The sequence below is a fragment of the Octodon degus genome, unplaced genomic scaffold (assembly GCF_000260255.1).
Source record: "Octodon degus isolate 3935 unplaced genomic scaffold, OctDeg1.0 scaffold00062, whole genome shotgun sequence".
NCBI lineage: Eukaryota > Metazoa > Chordata > Mammalia > Rodentia > Octodontidae > Octodon > Octodon degus.
Window position 1 is genome coordinate 5891851 of NW_004524638.1, and position 7670 is coordinate 5899520.

At 45.0% G+C, this 7670-nt stretch overlaps 1 protein-coding gene across 1 annotated transcript in view; it reads left to right on the forward strand.

The window, feature by feature from the left end:
* Positions 1–7670, forward strand: part of Fam84b (family with sequence similarity 84 member B) — a 27881-nt gene that overhangs the window by 18121 nt on the left and 2090 nt on the right. Inside the window, exon 3 of the transcript XR_002821737.1 lies at positions 5244–5362. The gene's annotated coding sequence lies outside the window, so the exon portion shown is untranslated. The remainder of the gene's footprint in view (positions 1–5243; positions 5363–7670) is intronic.

Genomic DNA, 7670 nt, shown 5'->3' on the forward strand with positions numbered 1-7670 from the left:
ATTAGGAGTTATCCTGGTGGGTCCAGTGTGGTCTCAGGTGTTCCTTTAAGAGAGGGAACGGAGGGTGAGTATGCTGCCTGCTTTCATTTGTGATCATTATAGTACATAACAGAGTATTATTCCTTTCTATGGCTGAGCAATGTTCCATTGTATGGATATTCCACAATTTTAATACAGTCTACCCAAATGGACATTTAGATTGTTTTCACTTTTTGGCCATTGACAGTGAAGAGCCAATGAGCAATGAACAGTGAAATGAGGTCAGAAGATGCTTTATTACTGGCTTGGAAGGTAGAAGTTCTGCACCAAGGGATGCAGGCAGAACCTAGACCGGAAAGGCAGTCGATTCTCCTAGAGCGCCCCCAGGAGGCAGAAGACCTGTCGGGGGTGAGGACTTTGATCTTAGCCCAGAGACCCTCGTGAGCTTCCTTCCCTTTGGAAGTGTAAGACAGAGCGCTTGTGTTGTTTAAATCCACTCATTTGCAGTAATTTGTTACAGCGACCCTAGGAGATTCACACCACCACTAAATTCTGTTTGCTCCTAAAACCCGTGAAGCGATTACACGGCCGGCCCACCATTTTCCTGGGTTGTACAACTGCAACCATCCAACCATGTGCCAAACAAAAATATTTATGGTCTTTAAGTCATGTGGAATTCTGATTTTCCTGGAACTCAGGTGATCCCAGGTCTAAGAGGAAGCTGCTGAGCGCTGCTGAATGTCATCCGTCCCTGTTCCCCAAGCTCCTTACCTTTGTTCCTTTAGTCTTAAAGGTGACTGGGATCATTGTAAATTCAGGGCTAATCACAGAGGTCCTGTAGCTAAGAGACAGACATTCTCTGAATGACCAGCATACCCACATGCATAGTTAGCAAGGGATTTGGTCCAAGATTTACAATGACAAAGGATACAAAAGGAAGATCAAGCTTTGTTCTGTTTTTAATTAACCTGTTGGACATTGGTGGCCCAGATGAATGAACAATCACACTTTCTAACAAAATAGCTTCTAAGTGCCTGGCTGTCCCAGAAGAGGAATGAATGAAGCTGTTACTGAGTAGTGGATAAGAAAGAACTCGGGCTTCTGCTTGGTCCCTGTGTCATGACTGTACCATTACCTCTGGAGAGCCCTTATTCCCCTAAAATCTTCAAGAGGAATCGACAGAGATTTTCCCTCTCTGCCTGTTTATGTTTCCAACAGTTCTCACTTGTTATACTTTTATTTTGTTTACCACTGAGTGAAGGAACCCCTCTTTTTACTACTAAACTCACTCAAAGTGCCTCCCAAGTTAATTCTGGCGACGGCTCGGGGCCTTTTGGCTCCTGCAGGCTTTTCCTCGACCCTCTGCTATCTGTAAAGACAGGTCACAGTTTTGGTCCTGTAGCTTCTTTTGCAACTGTGGGGACATTCACATCTTTAGTGACCCTCTCCGTTCAGCAAAAAACACATTGGCTGGCTCTGTCCTCTGAAGTCCAGCAACCCTCTGCTTGGGAGGGACGTTCGCTGGATTTTGACTGACCTTGAGGAGCGAGGGCCAAGAACTGTTATCTAGGGGAAATCATACACTGGCTGACCACTTCACCTTTTTATTCTTCATAGGCTTGTTTCCTGAACTTTAGTTTTGGAACACCCACAAGGGCTGTTACGGCAGTCTTGAAATTACAACAGTGTGGTCTTCATCCTAACTTTATTTTTTTGGTATGTGGATCAAACTCAAGACCTTGTGCTTGCCAAGCAGGCACATGTGCCGCTGAGCTACATCCTCAGCCTCATCCTAACTGTTTTTAAATTCCTCCAGACACTGGGAGTCAGTGCCGCGTACCATCTGACTTGGGATGGGCTGTTGCTCTGACACTTCGCTGAGGTTGTCTGTGAGAGCTCACACTCATAGGAATGCTAACAGACCTGCAGTTCCACAGCTTTAAGAGGTAGAAGTTCTACCGCACACAGAGACATTCATTTCATGGGAATAGAAACATCCCTCCAGCCATGAGGATTCCACAGCTCTGAAACCAGGCCTGAGATAAAGATCCGCTGGCCCCAGCCCACCAGCTGACCCTTAAGAGCTGACCTCCTGCTTTGTGGTGAGTGGCTGACTCCCTTAGTCACAGTATCGCCCTCCTGCTACTCCTCCTGGAATCCCTTCTTCTTTCTTTCTTTCTTTCTTTCTTTCTTTCTTTCTTTCTTTCTTTCTTTCTATTAACCTCTGGACTGAGCTTTGTTAGCCTGTGGAGCTACAATTTTATCTTGCATTCTAATTAAAGCTTTTGCATGAAAGGAAAAAAAAACAAAACAAATCCTACATCTGACTTGCTCCTATCTGGACTTTTGACTTTTTTTTCCTTGTTTTTTCCCCTAGATAATACTGTACAGCAACTATTTACATAGCCTTCACACTGCATTGAGTAATATGAGCAATCCAACATGCTGGTCAGCTTTCTCTTGCAGTTACAAAACAACCTAAGAAAAACAAATTTAAAAAGTAAGATTTATTTTGAAGTGCATGGTCAGCTGGGTTTGTTCCCCGGTGGGGCCGAGGTAGGGTAGAGCAGCTTACATCATAGTAGCTGAAAAGAGAAAGAGGGACGAGAGAGTCCCCTTGCTGCGCACACCCCTGGGACCACTTCCACCAGCGAGGCCCCACCTCCTAGCATTCTATTAAGAAGAGCCTCTGCAGAGCACTCCAAATCCAAATTATAACTTCAGAAGAAGATGGGAAGAGCCCAGAGGGGCTGCACTCAGGCCATATGAAGTCACAATGGCATTTAAAAGGGTCTTGCACACACGCAGATTTTGGCGTCTTCGGGGTATCCTGGAGTCGATGCTCCACAGAGGCCAAGGATGATTTATTTGATTGAGAAACACTTGTGCAGCGTTAATTGGACACCTGATGGGTCCCAAGCCTTAGAAGCCGGTAATAACTTCTTACAAGGAGGATCCTATTGAACCTGACGTATAGCTGAGGAAGCCAAGGGTTGGCGGGGTTGGCTGCAGTTAACCCACACGGTAATGCACGGCGGTGGCCGCAGCCTCACTGGCGCAGGTCAGATAAAGTAAAACTTCACTTGTGTGGCATTTGGGGGACACCTAAACCCGTACGACCAAAGCCCAATCTTTCTACTTCCCAAGGTTTATTGTGTGTCACTTATAAATATTAAGGTAAGATATACATCACATAAAACTTTCAGTTTTAACCCGTTGATTGCGCCCAATTCAGTTGCCTTAAGAACACCTATTCAGTGTTGCACAGCTACCGATGCTCGGTAGTTCTAGGACAAGTAAACACCACGGCCCTTGCGTGGCCACTCCGTACCTCCCACCTCCTACCCTCCTGTCCTGGGAGCCACCAATCTACTAGAGCGCTGCCTAAGTGGAGTATCTCAAGTAAATGGAGCCATGTGACACGGGGCCTTTTGTCTGATTTTGCTTACTGTGGTTTCAAGTTTCGTCTGTGTTACAGCAGGTGTCGGTGCTGACTCTCCTCTGTAGGAATAACATTCCTGTGTGCCGGCACCACAGTTTACATGTTCATTCATCTGTGGATTTAGAATTGGGATTCTTCCACCATTTAACTACCGGGAACAATGATGTTATGAAAACGTCAGCATTCAACTGTCTGTGCCTCCGTCTTCATCTCTTTTTTTTATTTTAGGACAGGGTCTACAGGGTTTATAGGGTCTCACTGTGGAGATTGGACTCGTAGTGATCCTCCTGTTTACAGCCTCCCAATGCTGGGATTACAGGTACACGCCACCACGCCCAGTCTCAGTCTTGGCTCAGTGTGCCCCGGGGTTGGGGCCAGCACGGCAGACCTGGGGATCGACCTCCGAGCCCCTGTGTCTACCTACGCAGGCACTGTAATCCACTGAGCTGTTTTCATTTCTTTTGAGACTTAATACCTGAAAGTAAAATTACTAGATCACATGGTAATTTTATGTGTAACTTTTTGAAGAATCATCAGTGATTTTTTTAATAGCAGCTGCACCATTATTTTTACTCTTTTCAAATTATTTCCAATATGTAATGCTTCCTATTTTCTTAAACTAAAGATACTATAATATTATTTCAATATTTTTTGACAACTCTGGATGTTATTATTAACTAAGGTTAACTGGGAGCAAAATTTTGTCAGTTTCTCTATTTGGCAGTAAAGGCATATTGATGCCGTTGATGATAAATGAACATGGTCACTGTCACAGAGAACAGGAAAAGGAAGGCCCTGTTGGAAACACTTTCTGTGTGTAACTCACTTAATCCTGCAGAGATGTCTAAGAAGTAGGGTGACATATTTATTGTTACTCTCCAGCATCCAGTTAATATAATAGAAGCATGAACAGGTCACACACATGAAAGTAATTCTTTGACTCTTCTAAAGCATTTTTTTTATCAGCTTTTGGCTCTTGAACCAACAGTATCAACATCAACTGAAAATTTGTTAGTGAAGTAGTCCTTCAACCCATCTCAGACCTACCGAATCATAAATACTCGGGGAAGCACCCAGACACCTGATTTTATTTATTTGTGTTTTTATTTATTTATTTTTTGTGTGTCATATCTGAGATTGAACTCAGGACCTTGCACTTGCCAGGCAGGCACTTATGCCACTGAGCTATATCCCCAGCCCCATTTGATTTTTGATACAGGGTCTCACTGTGTTGCCCAGGCTGGCCTCCTTGTGGTGGTCCTTCTGCCTCAGTCTAGGATTACTAGTGTAAACCACCACTCTTGACTCGGACATCTGATTTAATAAGCCCTCCAGAGGGTAACAATACAGCTAAACTTTGTCCTAAGAGACCTTCTTATGAAGTGAAGGTTGCCAGATAACATAAATATACAATATATCCAATAACACTTGAATTCAGATAAGGTAAAAATATATTTTTTTACTTGAGAGATTTCCAGTTTTTATTTTTATTTTATTTGTTTTCTGTAATTCAGGCTGGCTTTGAATGCCCAGCAATCGTCCTGCCTCAGTCTTCCTAGTGCTGAGATTACAGGCATGTACCACCATGCCTGGTGAAGTAATTTTTTAAAGTACAATTGTGTCTTAAATATTGCACTCTGTGTTTGTATGTACTCATGGCTCAGCCTCGTGTATAGAATTTCATGGGCAGGATTCAGCATCAATTTTAGGGCTTTCATCCCTTGCACATAAATGAAGCAATATACTGAGAGCCGATAGCTTTGTGTGCACTTAGGATTCTCCAAACAGATGCTGTAAGCTGTGGAAAATCTGTCTTTTGCAGAAGCCCAGACCCAGAGAGGTGCGGAGCCATCGAGAATGAGGACAGCTATCTTCCTGCCTGCGAAGCTCCAGGAGGGAGCAGAGAAGGGCTCTCTGTGGAGCACAGAGAGAACCCACTGGGTATACAGAGACTGTGGCTATGCATGGGGTCCTGGGCACACAGGTCTAGCAAGGACATAGATAGGAGTGGCTTCATGGGGCCACAAAGACCAGATCCGTGGTACAGGTGCCCTGCCTGGCCAGAAGTCCCTATGTCCCCTAAGGATGAGAAGGGATTTGCAAGGCTGTCAGATGGGAAGGTGAGCAAAGACAGAGACCTCCCTGGAAGCTTGATTCAGGACAGGATGGGAAAGCCAAGGAATATTAAGTGAGAACTTTCTTCCATCTTGGACACCTAGGGGGTTTGAATTGTGGATTCAGTTGTTGTGGAAATGACATCAATGATAATTCTTGCCCTTTTAAGTGTGAAGCAAGCAACAGCCTTGTTCCCATCCAGGCACTGCTGCCTCGGGCCCTGGGCTCCTGGGACAGCTTCTGTATGCTCAATGTGGCTTGCAGAGTTTAATGAACTCATGACAATCTGTATCTGTTTTTCCTATTTGTTCCCTCCCTCTAGCCTCTCTGTGTATTTATTTTTAATTAGGGGTAAAGAAAAATTTTCCTGTGGGTGTGGGTTGGAAACAAAACTGTTCCAATAGACTATTGTGTGTCTGGATTTACACTTGTGCTTTTAAGGTGCTATCTTCATATGGCTAACGAAAACTAAGAGAGAGAAGACGCCTATTTTATGGTCTTCTCACTGTCTTCTGGGACTTTCACAACAAAGTACCATAGATGCTTTAAGATAGCTTACAAATTCCAATTTTTGACAGTTGTAGAGGCGGAGTCAAGATCAAGTGCCAGTAGGGCTGGTTTCTTCTAAGACCTCCCTATTGGCCAGTGGATAGTCTTCTCCCTGAGTCTCCACCTAGCCTTCCATCTGTACGTACCTTCCTTTCTTCCTTCCTTCCTTCCTTCCTTCCTTCCTTCCTTCCTTCCTTCCTTCCTTCCTTCCTTCCTTTTTTGGTGACCAGCTTGGCTTGCCCTGGGAGACGGGTGGCATGATATGTGATTCCTGGGATCGAACCGTGGTCCCTGCTCTTGCCCAAGCTTGCAAGCTTGCCTAAGCAGGTGCTTTAGACCACTGAGCTATCTCACCGGCCTGCTCTGTACATTTCTGTGGCTCAGTTTCTCTTCTTATCACAATCAAGCAATTGGATTAGCACATACTCCACCAAAACCATTTATTATTATTATTATTATTATCATCATCATCTATTTCTTTACTTATTTGGTACAGGGTCTCACTATGCAGGCAGCTCAGAATCGTAGTGATCCTCCTGTCTCAACTTCCCCAGTGCTGGTATTACAGGCATACACCATGCCCAGTTTCGGTGGCCTGCTAGGTGTGCCCAGGGTCCTGGGGACCCCATGGCATGTGGTACTGGGATTGAACCCAGATCCTTGTGCTTGCCAGGCATAGGCTTACACTGCCAAGCTATCCTCCCAGCCCTCCAACAATCCCATCTAGCCTTAGTTATTTCTTTAAATTCTATTTCCCAAAAGTCACATTCCAAGAAAACAAGGGTTATTCAAAATATGAATTTGGCAATCACAGCTGAGCCTGAAATGAGGCGATATTAAAGGTGGAGGTGGTCTTGCAGTTCAAACTCTGTACTTGAAATCCTTTCTCTCTGTCTCTGTCTGTCTCTGTCTCTCTCTGCTTCTGTCTCTGTCTCTCTTCATTTGTGTACCTGGTACAGGGTCTCACTGTGCAGACTGGACCTGTGGTGATCCTCCTGTTTTCCGCCTCCCCAGCACTGGGATTACAGATGCGCTCCACCTGCCTGGACTCTGTTGCAGGTTTAGCACTCATGCAGGCTGGGCCAGTGTGGCCTGTGGGACCCAGTATTGAACTCTGGTCCCTGTGCTTGCCAAAGCAGGAGCTTGCTCCTCTGAGCTATCTCACTGGCCCCAAATCCTTTAAGAAAAGTTCCCTGCACTCTGTTACATCTGTGTGCTAGCAGTCTCTAGCAAGCAGGATTTCTCTGGGCCTACTCGCTTATTCAGTAAGTATTGCAGGAGCAACTACTTCTTGTCAGGCTCTATTGTAAGTGCTGAGCTTAGGTAGTCAGAAGGACAGACAAAGGCCTCACTTTCATACAAACATACTATCTACTCTAGCAAGAAGGCCAGGCATAAGCCTGCAAGAAAATGTGTGAATATTACCCAGAAAATTCAAACAGCGACTTAAAGATATAGTCATTGAGGAGGAGCAAGCTTCTTTAAAAGTGTTATCTAGGGGCTGGTGAGATGGCTCAGTGGTCTAAAGCACCTACTTAGAACAAGCTCAGCAAAGCACAGGGACCACGGTTCAATCCCCCAGCAC